Consider the following 13,072-nt stretch of genomic DNA (forward strand, 5'->3'; position numbering starts at 1 on the left):
TTAACATTTTACGAACCAGAACGCTTGACATTTTTCCGAAAATATTAACATATTAGTCTAATTTTATGTATATATTATAAAAATATATATGTTAGATTTTTTGTTATATTTTGGGTCAGACGGTAAAAATATTTTTCTACGAAACGGAGCGATAATATCAGGGAGTCCATGAAACGGAGCTGAGCTCCGGTGCGCTTCGGTCCATTTCGAGAGCGGCTACCTCTACTATTATGGTTTGGTCTAAGCAGCGTTTAATTGAATTTAAAAAAAATACTAACCAATACTATCTTCACTGACAACAAATCACTATGACTGACAAGTACACTGTTTATGTCGAATATTCATTGTCTACCTCCACACTTCGCCACTGATCTAAAGTAAACTTCAGTAAAAAGTAAATGAAAGACATTGTCAATCGATCAATGATACCAATGATCGTCATACAAACTATTTATTAGTTTCTTGGAAAATTCCACGAGTTGAGACTTAATGCGTATTCTATAGTTATTTATTAGTGGGTTCACCATTTTTCCATACTCTGCTTCATTAGTAAAATCCAAGAGTTTCGCACATGGAGTGTGAATTATGTGATTAGCAATCATGCGTGAACACCTGCCGACGTGGCTATTATCGATTGGACCTTTCAACTGTCAATGGACCTGGGCGAGCCTACCTTTTTATCATTCACAACATGATAATATTTCATTGTATAGGTACACATAGCTTATCGGCGTGTATTCAGATTGCTAGCTGTGGGTCTATTCTATACTTATCGACCGCTAAAGTGATAAAGTGATAAATACGACGGCTAACTATTGTAACAATTACAATAAGTTGATTGTAATGGAAGGCGTCCTCGATTTTATCCGTGATTTTATTGACTAAAACGGGTCTATAATAGCATTGCTCATGTTATTGGAAAGTTTTATTATTTTATCTGCCACAGTTTTTGAGATATTAGCAATACTAAAATGCTTACCGTAGAAGAGGGGTCTATATTATGATTTATTTTATTATCCAAAATAAAAAAAATAAAAATATTGTCAATGATAAAGAGTGCTTTCATGAACATAATTATTATCACAGATATAGGTACTCCAAAAGTCCACGTTTTTTCCTCTCCTGAACAATTTTGTTTTTGCATACAGACCCCTTTTCGGGAGACGCCTTCAATTATTGCAATAAGTGCTATATTTTCACAGCACTTCTCTTGGCTGTGATAAAATTTAGAACGAGATAGACAGTTTTGACTGTTTAGACGGCTAACTTATTGTAACAATTGTAATACCTCAATACAAAAATTGTACATATTTAATATCACTTTAGCGGTCGATAGTCGCCTTGTGTATAGAATAGACCCGCTGATGTGTAACAAAGAAAATTAACCTTGTATCTCGGTGATCTGAACTTATTAGTTATTACTAGTGGTTGCATTCTAATTTTCCAACAACCGTCCACAGGGGGATTGTAATCCTAGGTAGACAGACCTACAAAATATGCACTTAAGTACAATTATCTAAAAAAAGTATCATATACCTATTCTGTTAATACATCATTATCAAACCATTGGAAGTAAGTAAATCATTCGAAAAAACCGACTACTTCACTTCAAGATCCAAAAACCTACTGCATTAGTTTAAAGTTATACTGAACATACATAACTTGAAAACATCTCAGAGACCTACTAGAAAAAATCGCATTTGAAAAAAGAATTAACAATTAACCTATGGTCCTCTTCATTAACCCTTTATAAGGCAAATTATTTTTTCTGGCTTTCAGAACTGGACCATGATATTTTGAAATACTTATGATATATATAAAATAAATTCGACAATAAAAGTTGCGTTCTCAAATCTTGTGAATATTCGTCGAATAAAAAAATGGTTTATCAAAAATATAGTTATACTGTTACCATTGTGATATTACGGCTTAAATGAATAATTGGTTAACCTAAGTAGACCAAATTTAATTTCATGCATTCAAAATACCCGCCCTTTCTGGAGATAATTTCAAAATAACTTATGCTAGCACAAACCACCTGCAGTAAAGACTTTTTGAAAAATGGCAGTTGAGAATTTTGAAGGAATTTGGATTGAGTACGCCATCTTTATTATCAACCCATAACGTAAACTCACGTTCAAACAACATGAAATCGAAGAATATTTGTAACCGGCGGCGATGTCCTCGTCAACCATTCAATAGCGACATAATTATTGTAACCGTATTTATTACACCCAAATGTAACTTACTCGCCTTGAAGAATAAAAATGTCTCCACTTGCTAAATGCAGTGTTTAAATACAACCCCACCATCTCCAAGAAATCTCGCGCGATCGTATGATGTGATGACCTGATGTATAATAGATTGACCTGAGTATAATAGTTTACAATACATACATTGATAAAAATCCCATTTTCATTCATCATCTCATCATCATCATCAGCCGGGGTCGATCCGCTGCTGGATGAAGGCCCCCCCGTAGCTTCCTCCACTCTTCTCAGTCCCTAGTTCTTCGCTGCCACGCATATCCACCGAAATTTATTAGTTCGTCTATCCAGTGGGTTTTAGGGCGTCCCTGTGTACGTTTACTGCACCATGGCTACAACTGGCTAATAGATAATGGACAAGATGTCGCCATTTTTTTTTTGTGTCTTGTTAATAATATAGAATGGTACTTCTTATTCTATATCAAAATTTACCATAGTTAAAAATTTATCATTAGCATTAACACCTTTAAAAATCAATTTAATCAGGTAATAGTCATCTTAGTAATTAATAGTGAAAATGTATCCAAATTTATTGTTTTGGTCACGTTTACGTTGAAATTTTATTAGCTTTTTACTTATTGTTTTCTCTTTTAAATGAAGCAACTCAAAAGCTTTTAAATGAAAATGAAAGCAAATGTTGTTGAATTTTTTTTTTGTTTCAGATTTTCCTGCAAATAATATCCATTTTCGCGCTGAGGTCTGCAATTTGTTTTCCGTTGTACGGACAAGAAGATTTTACAGAACGTGAAATAACGATAAATAGAAATAACATTGGATTGCAAAAAGGAAGCGAAGAAGCCAGGAAAAGTGTTTCTTATGAATATAAAAAACATGATAGAATCAATGATGATGTTGTCGCGAGGAAAATATTAGACCGCTTAATTGAGCTGGTTGAAGGCATAAAACAATTTCCTCATAATAGTAACATTGAAATAAAGTATCATTTTTATTTAAATAATCACGAAAAATATAATAAAAATTTCATGGCTACCAATACTTTCAGTGAAGTTCCAAATTCAAATTTTATTTACACGAATTATGACAGTAAAAATTTACTTAGCCCGCAACAAGTTGAAGCCTTTGAAGAGATTGGATACAAAGACTATTTTAGTAAAAGATTGAGAGAAATGTTTTTTGAACTATGGCAAAAACAACGTATGAAAAAAATTAAATTATATTTTTATTTGCGGAGCTTAAAACCGATTCAAAGTTTACGTATAAAACGAAGAAACATTTACGAAGCCCTTGCTGCATACGTCATATTAAAAAGTTTGTCAGGTTACGGTGAACCCACTTGGATTAATGTTCTAAATTTTAAAAGTTTCCTAACTCAGTTGGTGCAACAAAACGGAAAACATATTGTTTTGAATAAATTCGAGAACAAAACCTCTATAAAAAGAAAATCTAAAAATAAACAATCTATAGTCGACAATGGCGTCGCAGTTGATTTGCATGTTCATGGGAAACACAAATTTATTGAAAATGAAACCTTTGAAAGTGACAAAGTTGAAAGTTTTTATTTAAAAACGAAAATAAATAATAATATAATAAAATTGTTAGATATTTTCGCATTCATATATTCAGATCGTGATACTATTTATCTGAGTAATGACAATGCAGATTCGATGAGAAATACGATGTGTGGAAAATATACACATAACAGAGAACATTGTTTAAATCCTAATGGCAGACATACGAATAAACAGAAGATTTTTGATTTCGATTTATTATTAAACTATGCAACTACCAAAGGAAAAGATATGTGGAGAAAATGCCGAAATAATTTCGGGGTCGGTTTGCCTAAGGATTTTTTTCAATATGCCACAAACCGCGGAAAGCGGATGAAATTGCAGGAGGAAGGAAGATGGCCATTTGCAAGGAAATACAAATTCGCCTATAAAAGTAAAACTATAACAAAAGAATACTTTTCTCATAGGAAAGATGGATTGATAAGTCTTACAGGTAATACATACACTTATTTATCTTAATTATTTTTTTGTTGTTTTGTTATTATTTGTGATTTGAGGCGGGGTGAGTTATCCAAAAGCATCCTGCGCCACTGAATTCCGCCCCCTATTTACAGCGACTTTACCCCATTCTTCCCCGGGCACATTCTCTATGCCCAATCACTCCACACTTCGATTCGGGCAAGGAACATCTGGCCTGAAGTTGTAACCACCGGTGAAATGTTCACCTACGAGCTGATGCAACCTGTTAATCCATAAGTGGTTATAGAAAGCGCGTGGCCTAATGGTTTAATTTGATTAGGTACCGAATAACTTTTTTGCAGTCAGATTACTGATTCTTTTTCTGCCCACACTTGACGCTTTCGCATTCACGAACATCGTGAGGTTTAGTAAATCATGCGATCATTGTGGAAAATATGTCATCGCATGCACCTCGATTCAATCTACAAAATATTAAATAGCACTTGCAACAACTTAGAACTATTTTCATAGTTTTTGTTTTGATTCACTGCCCCCTTTTCAAAAAATGGATTTTAGGACCCTCAAGGGAAATTTCTATCTCTGTCTCTTACAATTTAATTGTAAGTATAACTTTTGAATTTCAGAAAGCTAGTTTGGAAATAAAAACAACTTGAAATCGAAGTTATAAAAGTATTTATTAAAACTGTCAAAATAAGCTTGGTCACTTTTGAATTTCATGAAGTACTTACGAATAGCGGAAAAATAATAATAAATAAATTATTTGGTGATGACTGATATTATATAATATAATCAAGTGGACAAGATTTAGTAGTACAGTTCCGGTTCAAAAGCCCTCAAAATTATCGCTCCGTCTCGTGGTAAAAAATAATTTGACGGTCTGATCTAGTAAGGCCCACTTAAACACTTATTTTTATAAAATACATATAAACTTAGATAAGTATGTGAATTTCTTTTATTTTGTTAACTGTCAATTCATTGTGGAACTGTATTGTATTGTTGTTTTAATTTAATAAAACGCAATTTTTTTGTAGTACTTATTCCACTTTTAATCAATAGATTAGGACCGGTTTCGTCCGCCTCAAAGGGACATTTGAATATTTTTGTAAGATTATCCAGCGCTCCGGTTCGTGCAAAGTTTCCATTTCGAGCGCTGAGTTTGCTTTAAAATGTTAATTTTTAGGCGTTTTATTATTGTCCACTTGCTTCTCAGCGCCCTTCAAATGTTCCAGGGGATTCAACCCAGATCCTTTCAGCGTCTACTTTGCGAAATCCTGTTACAGTGCTCTCTCAGTAATCCGCCACCCCAAAAACCAGACAAGTGTCCAATTAGTGAATGCGGCGGATTATAGTGCATACATACAACATATGGTAAAAATTAAAACAGGTATTTCGTAAAAATACTTTTTTTGAGAACTACAGAAACTTTAGAAAATTACTGTTTTATTTATAATCAAAATATTAAACAGTAAATCACTTGACACAATCCAGATATTCTTGAATGGCTTAGGATTTCTGGCTTTCCCTATGACCAAAGCTTCATTTTGTGTGTCCCGGTTGTATTGGAGCAGGGCATAGGTACTTGTGATGCGGTCCTTGGGCACTTTCCTCCCTGGTACATTACTTTATTCGCGATGAACGTAGGTTTTACGAAGGAGAAGTTTCCAAAATAAACCCATCTCATCTGCGTTGTATACTTAATTATACGTGGGAGACTACTGAATTTGACAATCGAATACCGGCGAATTATACAGCTTGATTTTGTGCTTTCAACTGGTAAAAATAACGGCGGATTATAGTAGTTATCGGATAATCGAGCGGCGGATTACTGAGAGTGTCCTGTATATTTAAGTATAATAATAATTAGCAATAAAAAATATGCATTTTGAAAAAAATGCAAATATATGGCTCGGTGATATTTTAATCACAAGTAAAATCTTTTCCCTTTGTGCCCACCATTGTATGTTAACAAAAATTAAGTTGATTTGTGGCAGTCAATGAAAGCTTCGATTATTTTTAATTGGTTGTATAATTATTATTTAAGAACTCGTAACTTCAAGGTTCAACTAAGTCGTAAAAAACAAAATCAGTAAAATGTTACCTATTAATAAAGATTATTGTGTCGAATTTCCGTCAAACTTTAAATGGGAAAAAATGTAAACAACATTTGTGGTAGCTTCAAATATTTGAATGTATTGTCTTTGGATTTACCAATTTAATACGTAACGCGAAACGAAAGTTTAGTAGGGAGGCAGAGAGAGTAAAAGTTTGCATTGCGTAATTGATTTGCATTTTCCTTTCTAAATTTTTGGTTGGTTATTTTTTTAACACCTAATTTAAAAAAAATACAATTACAGAAAACTCTTACTATCTGTCCAATATCGGCACATTGGCGCGAAAAGTTCCACTGGGCATCGTATTTTTTCAAAAAGTTTTTTCTAATAGGTTTATATATATGTATATATCTAAGGTGTTCAAATTATGTATGTTCTAACTTTCCAGATTGAGGATTGACCTTGCATGAAATGAACAAGGTTTCAATATTTTCATAACAATTGTCGCGGCCCAAGGAAATACTAAATATTAAAAAATATGATACCTACAACAATATATAATAATACAGTTTGATGCTAAAAGGCAACACCATGTGATTAAGGCTTAAAATGATATGTCAAAATATAAATTATCGTTCACACGATCACGAGCGTGTTAAAACGCCAAAATTTCTATGTACCGCGAATTAGCTCGCGACGTCATCTATATTTAAAAAAAAGACAATATGTATCATTTTTGTACAAGAATGTTCAAGAAAACTCTGAGAACCATGTTAATTTCATAATTTCTCACAATTATATGCGTTTTCTGAATCTATTTTAAAATGATTTATTTTATTACAAAATAGCTGACCCACTGGTATATGCCAAATTATTTGCCTGGTACAGGGCTCGAAATTGACCGGAACGCACCGAAGCACCGTTCCTGTTCGTGAAATCGGTAAAATTATCCCTCCGTCTCGTGGAATAAATAATTTGACCGTCTGAGCTGGATAGGCCATATAATAGAAAATCTAACACACTTATTTTCATGAAAAATACATATACTTTGATAACTTTACTATGTAAAATCTTCAGAAAACTGTCGAGCGCTCCGGTTCGTAAATTTTTCCATTTCGAGCGCTGGCCTGGTAGTGAAATGGTTAATCATACGTTTTATAATAATGTTGTCGTTTTATTTTTTTCAGAATCGACGGCAATTTTGGACAGAATCCAAACGATAGCGCAAATTATTCTTAAACGATCCAAATTCAAGGGAGAAATCTACAAAGGTCAACCAGGACATAGCTGCTTTAATTTAACTCAAAACCATAACCAATATGGCGGACACACTGCAGCTGATTTTTCTGACGAAAATGGCGGGCTGTCATCAGCTGACGCGTTTTTCCGTAAATCCTACAATAAGCGCGGGTTTTCTATGCTGACGCGGTTGAGACTGTTCTCAACGTTAGCCCGGGGCAAAGATGGGTATTTTCAATCTAGGGGGTTAAAGTCCCCGAATAATGGTCCCATAATATATCTAAAAGATAATGACGTAATAAGCGCTGAAACAAGAGCTATGCTAAGACCAGTAGGAGCTCCACTTAGGTGGGGTTAGGACCTAAAAAATAAAAATAATCTATAAATAATTAGACATAATAATATATGTGTATACATTTTATATTTATAATTAAGGATACGTTTATAAGAGATATAATAGGTAGCCACTTAAGAAATCTTAATTTGGGCCATATTAAGTAAGCGTAGTTACCGTTATCAACGAGGGGGTAAGCAGTTTGAGCGTCGTTTGGGGGCGGCAGTTACTCGAAGGGCGGCAAATCGAGGAGAATCATTTGGTATATTATATAGACATAGGTAGCTAAAATTATTTTATTTACATGCCGACAATAATAGCATACTTTGTAAAAATGTTGTGGAAATAATAAATGTGTATTGCTAAATTTAATGGTACAACCCGTGTGTAAAATACGAACCACATAGAACCTCAGAATCTGATGATTTAGGTATATTTCCTACCATGTCCCATCCTAATAAGATCATATTATGGGCCTTCACAGAGTGTAGGTTTTGTATGAACAGATTTTTGCTTTTACGAGAAATGGATGTCAGCCACTTGCTCAACCTATTAGGTCCTTACTCTGACTTATACACAAATTGAAAAACAATACGTGTACTTGCCAGACCCAGAATTCGAACCTGGGACCCACGACACTATAGGCCGACGCGTATATCTAAGTTTTATTTTGTATGTATTAGTGATACTTGTATATTTTGTTAGTGATTTATCCATACAAGAGATTTATTAGATATTGGAGTTATGAAAGGATGATAAAAATACTGTATAAAAATGGGCCGGCATTTTGGCGATGCCTTGGGGCGGCATTTTGTCTAGGGACGTCACTGGTTATGAACTTATTATATTATTATAATAAAAATAATTTGTTCATGTTTTCTTATTTTACGAACCGATTAACACAACATGTTTTTGTATAAATATTCAAAAAGTATTTTAAATTAGAGACAAATATTATTACAATACACTCCACAATTTTTAAAGAAATATAAACACGGAACCAAAAGTTTATTAAAAGTTACGAAAGCTCCGTAATATCAATTGGCATTTTTTCACTATTCTTTGACAATATTTGTTATTTAATTATTATCAAAGCACCTACGCAAATCGTAGATCAGTGACGCACGGGATAGTGTGGGTTACGAAACAAAATGTAGGTACACAGTTACACAAATATAAATAATGAACTTTAAGAAAAAGCTGATTACAACTTAGGACATTTATATAAATTAAATACACGTCGATTTTTAAGGTCAATAAATCAGATTGCTATTTATCATGATACTAATGCCGCACATTAAATTAGATACATTATCTTCTTTGTCGGTACCTCATGAGATCGATGATCGTAGCTTTTAGCCAGCAGATCATAATATAATACGAATAAATTTAATCTTACTCATTTTCTTTTATTGTGTTAACTGTCAATATAGTGGAAATGCATTGTATTATTAATTTAATTAAATTAAATAAAACGCAAAATTTTATTATACTTATTCCACTTTTATTAATTAATATCTGGGCCGGTTTCGTCTAACCCAGGGAGATATTTTCAACTGAAATTTGAAATGTCCCTCTGAGGCGGATGAAACCGGTCCAGATATTAATGAATGATACTGGAATAAGTACGGTAAACATTAGCATTTTATTAAATTGAAATAATAATAATCTTACTCACTTCTCAATGATACAATATCTTGGCTTTACAGCCGGATTTACAGATTTCGTCAATCACAGTAAAATCTCTGTTTAATTTATTACTTAAGCCGCTACAGAAGAACCTAATTCACGTAATTATCATTAATATAACACACTTCAAATTTTGTTTGTATTCAGACTGGTGTCACATAATATAGGTAATATCAAGTATCCTAGCCTTATTTGCAAAACAATGAGGAACGAGCGGTGACAAATTAGTGCTGTAATCAAATAGTTGCTAACTTTTTTAAAGTTTCCAAAAAGTAAACGTGCCAGAAAAAAGTCACCAAAACGGCGAAATTTTTTCGCTATGTTTATATGTCATAATATTGTCTTTTACATGTTTTTTTTATGTATTGTCATTTGCGATGGCCCCTGAAACGTGAGGTCCTACAGGGCTGAATCGGCCTAAGGCTGGGCCTGATAAAATAGTTGATTATAACTGAAAAAATATTTAGAAAAGAATTAGTAAGTTGGATAGACGTCATATTTTTTGTTCATCATTCGTATCATATATAATTTGGCAATATAATTTAAAGTGTATAGAAATAAACCAACGGCGTTCCAATAAGCGGTCATTTTTCTTGAGTGTGTAATTTAACAAGATAATTAAGAGCTATTCAAAGAATCTAGTTTATCACAAGTTTTGTTTTTGTTCTAACGCACGTACATAAGTACACACTCCGATTTTATTATTATTTTGATACAATTTTTTATGCGAGTAAAATAGCTCGCTATCCTGGCGCTTATGTCGCGATTGACATCGTGATATCAGTCTAACGTCTTTAATTGAACTGCACTGCACTGACTCCATGGCGATAGCTTGTACAGTATACACATCGATTTTTTTATGTTCCTTGTTTATTAGTACTTTATAGTGTTAACTAAATCTATGGGTATAATTTTCTAAGTATATTTTTCGTTGTATTAAACAGTTGTGATTTAAACAGTGCAAAAAACGAATATCTGCAGCAATATCAAAAAAAAAAAGTCACACGGGATCATTAATTAGGTATAGTAATTTTGTTATTAGGTGGGTATATAGTTGAAATTTGGATTCGAGACTAAATTAATAATACATAAATCAATAATAATTCATCAGGGGGGGACGGCGTTGTCAGTCTGTCTAGAGGCGGCACTTTGCCCAAGGACGTCACTGGGTGATGTCACTTTCCTAGAAACCCTTAAATCTGCTGTAACTCGCCACGGCCCACGGGATGGTGTCTGAAAATTTGCTTACGAGCGCAAAACTAAATTCTTACGGCCCTTTTTGTCGGAAAATCAAGGGTAGTCGTATAGTTAGTTTGAGCTTTGTTCTCCCAAATTGCGCCAGTATACATTGTTTATCACGAGACTAATTAAAATGATAATCTAATTCAATATTTAATCGACTAAAGTTTGAGAATGATATTGTTAAAGTTGGGTATCAAATAATGCTTGATGTGTATCGAAAAAATAAAGGGTCAATCACTCATAGTGATTGTATTATTTTAAGTACATTAGTTTCGACATGATTTTAGACACAACACAAATTATTAAGAATCGAAAAGAAATTGATGTACGAAAATATACCTAACGGTATTTTTTTTTGTCATGTCAGGGGTAGAGGTTGTGATCGGAAATCTCGTCTCAAGAATTCTCCAATCTCGAATCTCAAGCAACTAATTTTTCGGAATTTCCAGAATTCTCTTTTCTCGAGAAATCACTAACAACATTATCGAAAAACCGAGAAATTGACACTAGGTAGACTAAACTTCTGATCGCAACCAGAATTAAGCAGAGTACAGACTGTATGGAATTTCTCGATTACAAAAATGCTCGATATTAATTGTGAACGAAATTCCTCGGCAATTTTTTTTTATGCCGGAAGAACGATAAAAGGTTTCCGCTTTTATTCTGAACAGAATTTCTTAAATTTATCTGTAAAAAATGGCCGGAAAAAGCTCTCGAAGACAAAGAAGAAATCTCGAGAAATCGAAAAACCATGCTCAGATATTTTCAGATTTCGGGAATTTTAGAATCTCGAGAAATCATAAAGATTTTTTTTAACATTTACGTCTATTATGATAGAACCGACCCATTCTATTGAGACTTTGAGAGAATGCTTTTTGGTATTTTTGTATAAAACTGTCAGTACTTGTATATTTTATACTCCTCATTACGAATATATTATGTATATTTAAATTTCAACATAACTTATTAGATCGGATTATTAAAAATATTTTTTTTTGTTTTTTTGCCACCCACTAAATCTCTGGTAAGAGTCCAAAAGTCGTGTGATTTTATATGCTCATTCTTAAATGATTTTTGATTTGATGGAACTGAACCCGATTCGATTTTTCTACCAGAACCGAATTCTTAAAATGTTGGATTCATTATTTGATTAATTGTTTGTAATTAAATAAAACACAATTTTATAGTACTTATTCCACTTTTTAATTAAATGTTGTACCGGTTTCGTCCTCTTCAAGGGTTGATAATGTCCCCTCGAAGAGGATGAAACCAGTACAATATTTAATTAAAAAGTGGAATAAGTACTATAAAATTGTGTTTTATTTAATTACAAATAATAATTCAAATAATACAATGCTGTTCCAAATGAATTGACAGTTAACACTATAAAAGTTAAAAAAATGTTGGATTCAAATAGATTTGATTTATTTCCTATTGGGTATTTTGAAGGCAGAATTATACACAGGATAACATTACATCATCATCATTTATGGTTACTATAACTCTTGGCAGGTCTTGGTCTTCTTCAAAAATTTTTTCCATTCTGGCCGATCCAGCATAAACAATTTTTAGTTGCTTTGGCTGAGCATTCTTAAATCTTCGTTTCGTTCTTCCTGATTGGATCATTCGTTTGCATATAATAACAATTCTCATCGAACGCATTCATGAAGAATGTTCAAACTTACTTCAGTTTATGGCACTGAATCAGTCATGACGCATATGCATATAACCTGATATGGACAGCCTCTGACTCACATGTTTCAACTGAGTCGTACATAAATGCCGCATGTCCACTTTGGAGACCAAAATAGCATCTGTTGGTTGATTTGGAGATTTATGTCATCGCTTGTATTATTTGTGTTTATAACCCTAAGATATTTAAATGACTCCACTATTTTAAAAACATCGCCGCCAATGATACGGCTGCTATTATCATTTATTAACGCACTGTAGAGAACTGGTACATACATATTTTGTTTTACTTTCGTTTCTTCGGAGACCCATGGTTACAGCAGCTGTCTTTACTTAAATGAATCCGTCTTTAAGGCGATACTTCAGTGAAACAGCAAATAATTTTCAACTATAGCCACGACGAAATTTTGGACTCGCTGGCAGTCTGAGAGCAAACGTCGAGGTATAAATATGTCAATTTGTTTCGTGATGGCGACGGGGGTATTAATTCTTAAATCTTGTAAAGATGACTAAAAACGTTACCCATTTACTTTAAAAAAGAAAACATGTCAAGGAATATATTATTATTATTATTACGAATAGAACAATAAACAGAACATTAAATGGACG

This window comes from Rhyacophila brunnea, unplaced genomic scaffold, assembly GCF_057557595.1.
Source record: "Rhyacophila brunnea isolate RB1 unplaced genomic scaffold, BYU_Rbru_1.0 scaffold_2, whole genome shotgun sequence".
Classification (NCBI taxonomy): domain Eukaryota; kingdom Metazoa; phylum Arthropoda; class Insecta; order Trichoptera; family Rhyacophilidae; genus Rhyacophila; species Rhyacophila brunnea.